This window comes from Molothrus ater, chromosome 9 (genome assembly GCF_012460135.2).
Source record: "Molothrus ater isolate BHLD 08-10-18 breed brown headed cowbird chromosome 9, BPBGC_Mater_1.1, whole genome shotgun sequence".
Taxonomy (NCBI): domain Eukaryota; kingdom Metazoa; phylum Chordata; class Aves; order Passeriformes; family Icteridae; genus Molothrus; species Molothrus ater.
The window spans coordinates 27,090,622-27,104,035 of record NC_050486.2 but is presented as its reverse complement, the minus strand read 5'-3'; the positions used below and the strand labels follow the sequence as shown (position 1 = coordinate 27,104,035).

The 13,414-nt window shown below is 40.2% G+C and overlaps 1 protein-coding gene across 12 annotated transcripts in view; it reads left to right on the top strand.

The window, feature by feature from the left end:
• DAB1 (DAB adaptor protein 1) overlaps positions 1-13,414 on the top strand; it is a 414,897-nt gene that overhangs the window by 290,873 nt on the left and 110,610 nt on the right. The gene's annotated exons all lie outside the window — the stretch shown is intronic.

Genomic DNA, 13,414 nt, shown 5'->3' with positions numbered 1-13,414 from the left:
AATGTGGTATCACAACAAAGTGAAAATATGTCATGTTCAAATCCTGAGCTCTGATGCGTCATGTGGTCTTGTAATAAACGAAATAGCACTACCAACCTGACAGATGTGCAAGAAAAAGGTTTTAAATTTATGATGATTAATTTTCAAGATGAACTGCAATGAAAAAAATTGTTAGTAGATACTTAAAGAAGGTAAGGGGAACCAGCTTTCTGAAATGAGAACAGGCAGGTAATGATAAAGCTGCCCTCACTTCTATGCTTTGCTTTCTGAAATTTTAGCAGTGGGAAAATTCATATTCTGGCTGCTGCAGCTGGCATTAACAGCTACTCAGGCAAGTGTGACATCCTATGGAAATTGCACTTCTTGGATTTGTGCTAGTGTTTCGTGCTGGTTGTCTTGGAAGTAGGAGTAACTCAAAGCAGGGTTTCAGTAATTCAAAGCTGAAGGGTTTCCACCTGGTGATTCTTTCAGAGCCATCAAAATAAAAAGGCACTGAACTTCTTGAGAAAACAGAAGTAGCTTGATACTACCTTGAAAGAAAACCACGTTTCTGAAACTCAGCATGTTCGTTCATTTTGAGGATTTGCCACTTGAGCAATGACTTTATTTTGCAGTAGGACAGTTAAATGTAAAGCATATTGTTTGGTAATAAACTGATTTAGTTAAACATTTTTAGGTAATTTCAGGCTAAAAACAGCCCCTGATAGCCTTTAGTGAAATCTACTCCTGCCAAATGCAAGAAGATAAATGACTGCCCATCCCTCGCAGCAAACTCCATTATTTCAAGGAACTGTGTCCCAGTGAGGCCAAAACTGAGCCTTCCACTTGGAAATGGAGAAAAACAGCCTCAGAAGGGATGTGGGTTGTACTTTTTTCAGAACAGGAGTTCAGCAGGGGGGAAAAAATCCTGTGTCAGTGTCATGTTATTTTGAAACAAACAAAATGCCTTTAAATGGAGATGTTTTGTTTGTCATTGGCACTATAAGCTTTTATATGGGAATGTTTTAGGTTGACATGTTGCGTGGGAAACCCCAGCAATTGTCTGCCAGCTGTTAATTTCAGGCACTCTGAGAACAGCTGGTCTATAGCATCTCCTCATATCTGATCTTCCTCATCTTCAACAGTGTTTCCTCTTCTCTGTTAAACACACTTGATGGTTCTAGATTTTTCCCTTATTATTTGAGGGAAATTATAATTATTATAATTATTTGGGAGAGTAGTTGTGGATCTCAAGGCAGTATTTTATCTGTGGATTGCAATTTAATTTCACTTAATATAAAGTAAAAATTCTAGAAGCCATTTTGGCTGTCTGAAGATAGATCTGAATGCACGTCTCCATTTTTTTCCTGCAGAAATACTTGTCAGAACAAGGTCTCTGCTGGTCCCTATCAGGTCCCTGTCTTACTGTGCCCAGAGGAAAGAAAAACCAAAATGTCTGAAGAGCTTAAGGATCCAAATATAAAATTAGTATAATAAGTATAAAACTGTCAAAACAGATGAGATGTATCAGGAAATGTACAGTATATCGTGTTTGCTGCCTTTAGTGCACTTTGTAATGGCTTTCCTACAAGTTGCTTTGGTCCTGTCTTTATTATCAGGAATTGTTTTTATCCACTGAAATCTTCAAAGAATAGCCAAGATCATGCTGAAATTTAATGTCTTTGCCTCCTACTAAGGCTAGTGTCTGTGCTGGAGGGAAAAACTTTATTTAGCAAATGCTTGTGAATGCTCTGTCCCTGCTCTGGAATTGCCAGTAATCCATTGAAATCTACCAAAACCAGAATTTTTCCCAATCTTACTTTGTTTTTGAAATGAGAATACTCTGTGAGACATCCATGGTCAGCACTGATCAGTTGTGCTGTGGCATTTTTACAGCTGGGTAGAATTCAAAGTTTCCTAAGCACAAATATTGGCAAACATCGGAGTGTCATGTCAGTGTGTTCTGAGGTCTGTTAGCACCTGGCATGAAGTGACCTGAGGAATGTATTAGTTGCTTCCAGTGACAATTGAATTGTCTCTTTTTGTGCATTTTCTGACAAGTTTAGCTCTCCAATAACCCGTGGTTATGTGCCCTCTGAGTTGATGAAGCTTCTTAGTTTTGGAGGTTAATTCAGGGAGCATTTGAGTTACCATTGAAGAAGTTCCATTTATGACAGGCTGTGTTTTATTTTAAAGGGTGTAAAGCTTCATTATTGTGTAAGGATTTATATTGTCTGTAGTTACACACAAGATCTAATGGTCTAAAGGCAGGAGAAAAGTAGTTTTATTTTTTAAATATTATATTTTTCAGTTCTGTATTTTGTCTGTGTTAACTTCGATTTTCTCATCTGTTTAATTCAGTGAATTTCATTTTTCATTTCATTACATCAGAAAAGATTTCATGAAATGACTATAAAGGCATATCCACATTGCTCTCTATTACCATGGAGAGCTGCATTTCTGGCCTTTGTAGCTGTACCCAAATGCGCTTTAATCCAGGCAGGCAGGAGTGGTGCTCGTGTGCCAGCTGTGACAGCTCTGCTTCCAAGGCCACTGTCCAAGCCTGTCCTGCACTGTCAGGGCTCACTTTTCACAGCCTGCTCCTGCCTGGTTTGGGCTCTGACTTAGTTCTAATCACACAGCAGAATTCCTGTTTCCTAGGTCTGGGTGTAAATTAAACAGACAGAGTGGGTTGTTTTGTAATAGTTTTACATTTACTCACGTTCTTTGCTTATGAAAAAAAGGCTTTTTATTTACTAAGAAGGAAATAAGAACTAGAATATTTACTATATTATATTCATCATAAATACCATAAATATATTGTATATATTTACTATATATACAATCACTATAATGCAAGTAAGTAACTTCTTAATAGCAAATACTCATCAAACTGGGTTGATATTTGAGATTACTACTCTGAATCCTGGCAAGAGGTACCTAAATTCCATCCACCACAGTGACTAACATTTTGGCATTTACAGATGGGCCTTTGACTTTACAGTTTGTCAGATGTGACCTATGTGTCCTTGGCTGTAAATACCTGGAATGTGGAGGATGAAGCTGGAATCTATCTGTGCATGCAAATGTTTGCTCTTAAATTCACTAATAAATAATTTTCATACCTCAAGATACTTCCCCATCTGTAATGTGAGTTTCAGTTGGTACTATTGGATTCTATTGGAATTATTTGTTTTAGAGTATTAGAACTAATTTGAATTAAGGATTGTTTAAGAGTTTTGGACCTTATGTAAAATATTGTGACAGGTACTTTGGTGAGATAAACTAAACTGTTAGTGGAGATTTTAGTTTTCCTCTGAGACTGGAGAAACATTTTTCTCCTAAATAGTGAGTCTAGAGTATTTTATGTTGGTTTGCCTATAATGAATCTTTCAGTTTGTTGATGGAGCTGCTCAAACACACCCAATAATAAAGAGTGCCAAGAAAGCTGAATTTCCATCCTGCTCTGGAGGGAGTGACCAAATCACTTTTGCAGTAGGTAATTCAGTATTCTGGTTTTCTTTTAATGTGTGTCTAGCAAATGAAAGCAGACTGATCAAATGCACATTGTCAGATTTCACAGGAAGTCAGGATTTTACTTCCCCACGAAAATATGGGTTTCCCTATAGCCCATTTTAAGTCCAGTGCCATACTTTATTAGGTATTAAAAATGTGATCTGTAATAAAATTGAAAAGAATGTCTTGGTATGTTCATGTTTTAAGCAGTAATGGCTGTGGCTTGTCTGAAATGGCCTAGACTTCATTTTAACATCCAGTGACAAAGTGGAAAGGCTGTACAAACGTATTGTACTTTAATTAATGGGGGCAATACTGAGCTTTGAAAGTCCTCTGGAGCTTTTGTCTCTGTTGGAACATTGTGCTGTGAATCTTCCCGAATAGTTAAAGCAAATGAAGTAAAATAGCCTTTGGGCTATTTTGTTACACTGTGTTGTTGGAGGAAAAAAAAATTAATCCTGTGCCATTTTGCATTTGCTGTCTGTGAATCAAACTGTGAAAGCTAATTTAAAAACTTTCACACTCGGCTTGAATGAGGACTGTCAGTGCTTGGAGAATGTCAAATTGAATGCAATTAGCTGGAGTTGGGCTAGCCTAGATAAACCCATCAGCCTCAAAGTGCTCAGCCTTAATGACTGCTCTGATAAACTAACACAGAGGTTACAGGAAAGAATTTAAAGGCGTTGAAGTCCTGCTGAAAACTTGCCCTGTAGAGAAGAGGTCTTTGAAACCAAAATAGTTTGTACACCAAGGGGCAGGGAGGTGGTGAGACCCTGTGGAAAGTTAAATACAGCACAGAGGTGCAGCCAGGCAGGGGAGACAAAACCACCGATGAAGCTGCTCAGGAACTGTAAATATATCAATTATTGAAGTATTTGTTTATTGTTAAGCAGCAAGTTAGCATTTGTGGTCTCTGAAGTCACTGGGTGTCAAAGGATTTGTAGAAGAGGCAGCTGGTAGAGCTGTGGTGGAGTGAAATCTTGGAATGTTTCAGGGAATGGTGGCACTGCTGCTGTTCTGGGTTGGGGAAATAATGGGGTTTTGAAGGTCATCTCTTAATTGTATCTGTTCATCAAATGCTGCATCGACCTATAATGGGGACACAGGTCCAAACTTAATGGATGAAGTGTCATACTGTGCCTGGTTCAGTGTGTTCAGAGTAACTTTCAGATGGGATGTGAGCTGGCTGCAGGCGCTCAAGGAACAGGGAGTTTAGGAAAAAGACTGGAGGAGAAATAGGTGATGAACAGCTGAAGGTGTGAGAACAGTTATCTACATCAGCTGCTAATCTGAAATATAATGACTCTTCCCTTGGAAGATGGGATGTTTGCCAGTCAGTGGACTGTGGCTTCTTGGATATTGTTTTTCCATGAGAACATGTCAGGAAATGTGTTTGGAGCTCATTCAGAGCATTGCTTTTTTTCTTTTCTCTCCACTTTTTCTTGGAGAAGACTCCCTGCAGAGTTTTATCTCCAGGTGCTGAGTGAGGTCTTAGCCCAAGTTATTCCCTGAGAATTGTAGTGAGTGACCCCTGATTTTCCTCATGGAGAGAGAGCCCTGATGGTAAATTGAAAAGAACTGAGTCTGTAAATTAGCATTTTACATGCCATCCCTTCTCACATGAGCAACATGAATTGTGCAGACAACAGCAGCATTTTTAGTTAATGAACCCAGCCATGAGCACTGTTCACATTTAACATATTTACAGGGGGTAGCATCCAGTCAAAAAATTCCATTAATTCTTTTTGCATGAATATTGTGTGCTTGAGTGCATGCATTTATGTGTGCATTTGTATGTATGTGTACACTATTAGTGTATGCAGTGTTAAAGCATATAGAGTAATTCAAGAAAAATCACTGAGGAGGTTTCATTAGGCATGTAAATGTATTCAGCAGAAGATTTGAAATAACTCTTTAATGGAAATAAAGGAAAAACTGTGCCATTTGACATGAGAAATCTATTTTGAACTATAGTATATGCACAGTCTGTTTTCTGCTTTCCCTTTCTTGAAATTGTTGCCTGAAATATTATGGTGGCGTGCAAAGGCTTGAAGTTTAATTTTAAATTTATTTTGCCTGAATGCTGCCAAGGTATTTTTACATAGAGAGTAAAATTGCAACTTGGTAATATTTGGCACTCAATTTCTATAGAAATGGCATTCAGGATCCAACTTTGGGCCCATATGTAAAATAATATGAAATCACACACATGTTAATGATGATTTTAAAATATTTTCAGGACTATGTAAATGTAATTTCTGCCTTGATTTTGTTAGTTTTATGGGCAGCAGGGGAGAGAGTTTGTAACAGTCATATATATGTATATTTAAAGCTGTGAATGAATTTTTTTCAATCTGTTAATCCAAATGTTCTTTAATGGCTAAAAATAGAATCAAATTACTTCATATAAAAAAATCTGGGACTTATTTACTGAGCTTCAGGCAGAATTATTCTTCCAATAATATTCTGAATTTTCTTGAAGAGAGTGCTGAAAGGTTGGTGTGCTGCTGAAGGCTGAACTTCCTCACCTGTGATTGCTGATAACCTGATTGTCCTTTCTGACTTCAGTCCTGATAAGAATGCCTGTTTGGTGAAAAAACCCAATATTGTAAAGGCTATTACAATATGAAGTATTTGCCTTGAGGTGTTCAACATCAGTTATCAGTGTAACTTTATCTTCAACCTCTCTGTCATCATCTTGGACAGCACAGAACCTTGAGCTGGGCCTCCTTATGGGGAATGCTGCTTTTCTCAGTGTTGCACCTGCAATCAGCTGGCTCAGGGCTGAGCCTGGTACTTTGCTGTGTTCCAGAGTTGGTGTCACATCTCCAGTGGGATGTAATTCATGGGGAGGACCAGAGGAAATGAGAGAAAGACTTTTTTTCTTGTTGAATGTCACATTTCCCATTATTTTCTGATGTGTTACCACTCATGCAGATCCTTGTACTCATTTAACTGCTTAAGAGTTCCCCATCTGAATAATCAAACACTTTTTTTTTTCCCCTTCCCTGACATGTTAGCCTGGCAGTGGTTTGGTGGTTCCTTTTTCTGGAAGTGCTTCCTTTTGCAGTCTCTAACCTGACCAGCTGGGTTTTCATCCTGTTAGGGTGTGAGGTGGTCATGCCCACCTGGTTACATCACAGTGGGGACCCTCTATGGATGTCTGTCTGCAAGGAACTAGGATTATTTCCCAAAGGAAATCTTTGGTTTAAAGATGCACCACGAACTCTCTGTGTGGTTGGTTGGTTTTATTTACTAAAATAGTGCTCAATAATGCAGCATTTAATGAAGTAGTGAATGCTCTGAGCATTCACAGCTCAGGACTGTGTTTTGTCTTTCCAAGCACTTTCTGGCACCCCTTTGACACAGAGACCTGAAAGCCACAGCTAGAATTGAACATCCTGTTTTCCTTCCCTATCCTGTTTTTCCCAAGTCATGTTCGAAAGGGATTCCCTGCTGCCAGACCCAAATCCCACGTTGCTGATGTCACTTTTGCAGGAGTAGGTGCTGAAGGAACGCAGCTTTGGAGCTGAATTCTGGAAGGTGCTGCAGTGTGGTTGTTGTACACCTATGCTGCTGCTTTTACCTGCATGGAATACTCACACTCACACACACACAAAAAAGAGAAGTAAATGACTGTTCCAGAGCCAAGCACATCAGTAGAGAGGCTGAATTTATCATTGTCCAGGTGGAATGAAAAGTTGTGTGTGCAGTCGCAGAGTAACTTCTCTTTTCTCGTGACACCTGTAGGTACAGACAGTCCCTGCTGGAGGATCAAAGTCGGGGCTGTGTGCTGAGGGCAGCCACTGTCTGTGGTCATTGCTTGCTGAGCAGGAGGAGGAGGAGGAGGAGGGATGATCTCATGCCTTGGGGCAGCAGGACAAGGTCTCGGAGGTTGAACTCTGTGTGCCATTGCTCCTGTGTGTGTCATGCAAGAAGTCAGCCCTGGCACTTCACTCTGGTAAAGTTACCAGGAGCTAAACCCAGAACTCATAAAGGGAAATATCACACAGCTTTAACACATTGTGGTTACCAGGCACCCCTATAATTAAACATCAGCAGTAACCAAATCTCTTTTAAAATGGTCAGAAAGACTGATAAATTTCTTGTCAAGAGTATTAGGTTTAACTCAAATTTTTTTTACATGTTTTGGGCTACTGTAACGTGCATTTCCTTGGTTGGACTACCTGAGCTAAGGGATTAAGTACCATTAATTTCAGCTCCTGTGTAGGTGCCTGTAGCTTCTGTATACCTGTGAGTTCCAAGTATAAAGGGTTTTCACAACCGTGATTTGAAATAAATCTAGAAAATTCTTCTAAGCACTGTTTGCAAAAGAAGCAATATTTTAGAAAATTAAGTGAACTTTTCTTTGCCAGTGTGATGCCATGTCAGTAGTCTCTTGTTGGCTGGTTGGTTGGCTTTTGTTATTTCATTTTTAATTGACTTTATTGCTAGGCACTGTTTTGTCATGTTACTATGCCCAGTGTAATATGAATCATTCTACCTATGTTTTGATAAAAATATATCTGAGAAAGAAACCCATTATGCATCTTTTTTTTTAAGAAACATCTCTATGCTCTTATTAAAATTAAAGAATATAATGTATCTTAGGCTTCTTAAAATCTAAGTAGGATGAAGAATTCATTGCAGATGATCCTGTGGAAAGGCTTTGCAAGAGGAGGGCAATCAAGTAGGGATAATTAGAGTTACTATTTAAATATGCAGAAAGCAAAAAGCTTATCTGGAAGAGCAGAGTGAAGTGTAAGTACAGCGTAAGACTCACGTAAGGATGATTTGCAAGCAATAAAATCACACCTCCCTGACTTTGTAAGTACAAACTAATAAGCAGTATTTAATAATGGAGACTGTAATAGTGTGGGATATAAACCCAGTGGAATGTGATTTTACCATTAGATCTTACCTGAAGGGGATGGATTGCTTTAGCACTGACAGAGTGAGGATTACAGGTATTTGGAATGTGTGTGCAGTAAGGGATGAGAGTAATTGCTCAAGATAATCTCTGAGCAGTTCACTCAGAATAATGATAGGGAGTTGGTGGGATTTCTCTTCCCAGGTTTTACTTCTTCCTCTGAATCAGCCTGAAAGTGTGAACACCTCTGATGGGACTCTTGCTGCTCCTGTGATTTGGGAAGGTTTGCTGCAGAACAGAATTAATGTGCTGCTAAGAACAAATCCTCCTTGGCAGAGGAATGGGTCGGATGGTCTTCAAGTTCTTAATCATCCCTGATTTTGTAACTCTGTCATTATTTTCATTCATTAACTTGAGTGGGTAACACAAACATCACACTTCTTCCAAAATTTATATTTTTACTGCCTGCCATTTAGTCTGTTGATCTGAAAAAAAGCCCAAACCAAAATGTTCAAGTGGTGCATAGGCAATAACTTCACTGAATGTGTATTTATCTGAATGGCTTTAATTGGGCATCATCTGCAGCCCCACCATGTCCTCAGAGCCTGCCTGCTTTCACAAGCTGGGCAAGGCCAGGCCTGCCTGATGCTGGGCTTTGGGAGGCAGGGGCTGCTGGAAAGGCTGGAATTCAGGAGCTGGTTCTTCCCGGGGGCTCAGCTCCAGGGCAGTGGCTGCCAAGGGTGCCCTGCTCAAAGGAGAAAGGAGCTGGGGGCCTGACCACTGGAATTCCTTTGAGCTCCCCTGGCCCTTTCACAAGGCCATGGGTGCTTAACCCATGGTCCTGGCTACCTTCCAAGTGGAGTAATTAAATTCTGCACTCCTGAATTCCCTCTCCTTTTAATGGATTTGGAATTCTTCACCTTTTGGCTTTAAACTCGCCTGGCAAAACAACTGTTTCTCATTACAGCAAGGGCTTTATTCACATCAGGCTATATTAGCCTTGAATGTAATGTACATTGCTTTAAGTGTGCCAGGTGTTTCAGGAGAGCAGTGTACAAGGGAGAACAACATTTTACTTCTAGTTTTAATTGATTTTCTTTGCTGTACTGAAGTGCACCCATTTGATGGTTATTCCTGTTCGCTCTCTCAGTTTACAGGCCTTGTTGAGACTGTAGAATCAAAGGCAATTCATGAAAATATTTTAGATCTTTGCTGCATCCAGGAAACCTTCTGTTTGACTCTCTGTGCAGCTTTCATCTCTTTTGTGTAGTCAGTGAAATCTAGGGCATCACTGGAATTCAGTTTATACTGTGTATCCAAATGTTCACCTGCTCATGGAGACTGCTCAGCACTTCAGAGGAACCAGCTGGTAAACAAGGGAATCTGTGCTACAACTCCCCTAAAATATGGCTTGGTTTCTACTGTGCCAGTAATTTCTGTTCATGTACTGGAGCCTAAATAATTGATTTTTTCAGTGTGTGCCACAGCACAGCATTTTAAAGGCTGCCTTGTCAATGAGTACTGTGATTCTGCAGAAATTTTAATTAATGAATAGGGATGTCCAAAAGGTGTAGGCAGTAACGAGAGTGAATACTTGGTTTAAATCTGGGAAGGTAATTTCTGGACAGGATAAATCTTTGATATGGATAAAATTCAGATTAGTTCACTTCATGGTTCACCTGGCCCTAGTGATACCTACACTTAGAACTTGTGAGCAGTGCTGGCTCACAATCAGAATATGTTTTTCCCTGCCTAAAATGGAATTCTATTAGTCAATTCACATTAGCCAAGTCTGAAGTCTGTGTCTGGTTGGATTTATTTGCACTGGGCTGATGACAGAGCTCTGTTTGGCTTTTTGTTTGACCTGGATATGTGTATCTTCCTTACTGCTGTCAGTCTGCTCTTAGGCTGCTCAATGAATACTCCTGTTACTGAAAATCCGAGATCTGTAGTCCTTTATTAAATTATAGAGTACATTACTTGCTGCTTTAGTATTTACCTTTGGGCATTAGGACTCTTTTTGCTAGAGAATAACCTGGTACAGGGTTTTGTGGGAGCTTTTGAAACCTCTCTGAAAGAAAAAAAAAATCATCCAAGCACATCTGGGAATCCCTTAAAAAAAACCAAGTGGTATTAATGAGCACATCTGCATTTTTTTTAAATATAGTATATTTTATGTAAATGATTGCACAAAAGTCTTTATAAGTAGGAAGGTCCCACCTGTGTTATGGACTATAAATTCACTTTGTACAGCATTCTGTCCCTTTCTCTGTGTGAATTCCAGAGGACAGCCCCAAACTGACAGAAAGCCTTTCTGTTGTGGACTTGATTTTGTTGGTAGGCAGAGAGGGCGGGCAGAACCAGCATCCTGTCTTTCATCCTTCTGGGTGAGGATTAATCATGATCACAGCTGCAGAATAATGCAGATCTTAGCTGGGGCTGGCGAGGGGGAAGGGATGGGTATGGGGGGAGCAGAGGACATCTCTGTCTTCCCTCCTGCCCTTTATGGAGGAGTTGGAAGGAGCAGATTCCTACCTCTTTTTTTTTAAACTAGTTAATCTTTCATGCATCTTGTGGTTTTTTCCTTTAATCATAAAGAATGCACTCGATTTACTGGTAACACACACAGAATGTTTGCGTGGCTTCCTTGTTTCCTTGATGATACATCAGGCACTGGGTGCTGCGATTCTGCTGGTTCAGAGGCACACAGATTTACACCGGTGACTTTTACTGTGTCTCTGTAGGCAGCCCTGAAATGCCTTGCAGGTCAACTGTTTTTGAAATGGATGAAAGTGTGCTAATTCCTTCAAGGTAAATCAGAAGGATTATGACATCTAGGAAGAGGAATCTGCCAGTCAGTTCTGAAGCAATATAAGCAGGACTGACCCAACAGCATCTCTAAAGCTTCCAATAAAATTGCTTGAGGAGTCTGCCAAGAAGCCAGATGCTGCTGCTGGAAAAATACCTTCTGTAGCTTGGCATTTGTCCTGTAATTGCTTCCAAGAGAGAATAAACTGTAGCATGACAGTGGAAGGTGAATGGTTCCTCACCTCATGCTGCTTGGTGATTTTTTTAAAATATTTCACATATAAGCATTATTTTCTGATTGTGTTACCACTCATGCAGATCCTTGTACTCATTTAACTGCTTAAGAGTTCCCCATCTGAATAATCAAACCCTTATTAAATTTTTTGCACTGACATGTTAGCCTGGCAGTGGTTTGGTGGTTCTTTTTCCTGGAAGTGATTCCTTTTGTAGGGTCTCTAACCTGATCAGCTGGGTTTTCATCCTGTTAGGGTGTGAGGTGGTCATGCACACCTGGTTATGCCACAGTGGGGACCCCGTATGGATGTCTCTGTGTATGGAATTACGATATAGCAAACAACATCTGGCCCACACAGTTCCAAGGGTTAGACAGTCGTGTGGCTTTGCTTCTTCTTTTAGTATGTTTTCCAGTTGTGGGAAGAGCACTGTCTGCTATTACTCAGAAATGCTGCTGATTTTACCTCTAACCAGAAAATGCATGGAAGCTTTTTAGGGAGGATGCTTCCTCTCTTTGAAAATGGTTCATACTCCTGCTGATAGAAAGCAGAGGCATTTGAGGAGCAGTGTATAACCTAATCAGATACAAATGAGATGAGAACAGATAAGTGATTCCAAGCAAAGTATTTATTTGAAATTTCTCCAGGAAAATCTAGCAGCTGTCCTCAAATACTTCTCTTTGGTGTCATGCAGGAGCCTGCCTGCTGTCCATCCCAGCAGTCCTGTGGGATTGCCTTCAGGACTGGTTTGAAAACTGAACTATTCAAATGGAATGGTCAAAAGTAATTCTGCTGCTAAAACTCATCAGAGAATCACAGAATGGCCTGGTTTGGAAGGGACTTTAAAGCTCATTGAGTTTCAACCCCTCTGCCATGGGCAGGGACACCTCTCACTATCCCAGGTGGCTCCAAGCCCTGTCCAGCCTGGCCTTGGACACTTCCAGGGATGGAGCAGCCACAGCTTCTCTGGGAACCTGTGCCAGGGCATCCCCACCCTCACAGGAGAGAATTTCTTCCTAATCTCTGCTCTAAACCTACTCTCTGTCAGTTTGAAGCTGCTCCCCCTTGTCCTGTCACTAAATGTCCTTGTGAAAAGTCTTCCTTGTGGGTTCCCTTCAGGTACTGCAAAGCCACACTTAGCTCACTTTACAAATACTGATATTTGTTGGTTGTGAACATGAATGTAAAAGTAATTATTGCCTGTTTGTGTGATTTCATACAGTCCCAGAAGCCTCTTGCTTTTTTCCCTTTGCTGTGCTAGACAATGAACTTTGGTAGGAGTCAGGTGGTTGAGTTTGAGGTAATAAAGCAAAAGTCCATTTCCAGCAAGGTGAATTCCTTTGATCAGTTCTCCTAATACTTAACAGTCAAGGGAACAAGGGCTGAGTGCTGAAAAATAACAGTGAACAAAGATCCTGGCAAAGGGGCTTTTTGTTATTGTTGGCCTTTGGAGGGTTTGCTTTGCTTTGCTTTAGTGTCAGGAAGCTTCAGAGAATGGAAGGGCACAATGTACAGGTCAACTCTTGTGGCTGAACAAATCTCTAAGGGACCTAGAACAGTTGGTGCAAAATTCACATCCTTTAAGAAGATCAGTGTAAGGCATCTCTCCAAACTTTACTTCATTTTTCAAAGTATAGCTTAAGTTATAGTGCTGTTATTTTATTTAAAAGGAATGAGAAGGTGAGTTTCAGTTCAGTCTCACTTGAAATATTAAGAAAATGATCCAGAAATTGAACAAAAACCAGAGCTGAATCAAGATATTTCTGTGGAGGACAGGAGATGAACAAGATTCCTTCAACTTACTGTGCCAGTTCAAAACATGCTGAGCTGTCCAGGATGCGAGATGTTTAATTCCATAACCTTTTCTTCCAATTAGAAGACACAGATTCTGATTGTGAGGAATTTGCATTCCAATATGAAACCTGGTGTCTGACATTGCTTTTACCTTCTCCCTGGTGATGCTCCTAACTGCACACTTCTCCCTTTCCTCCAGTGTGATGATTGCACC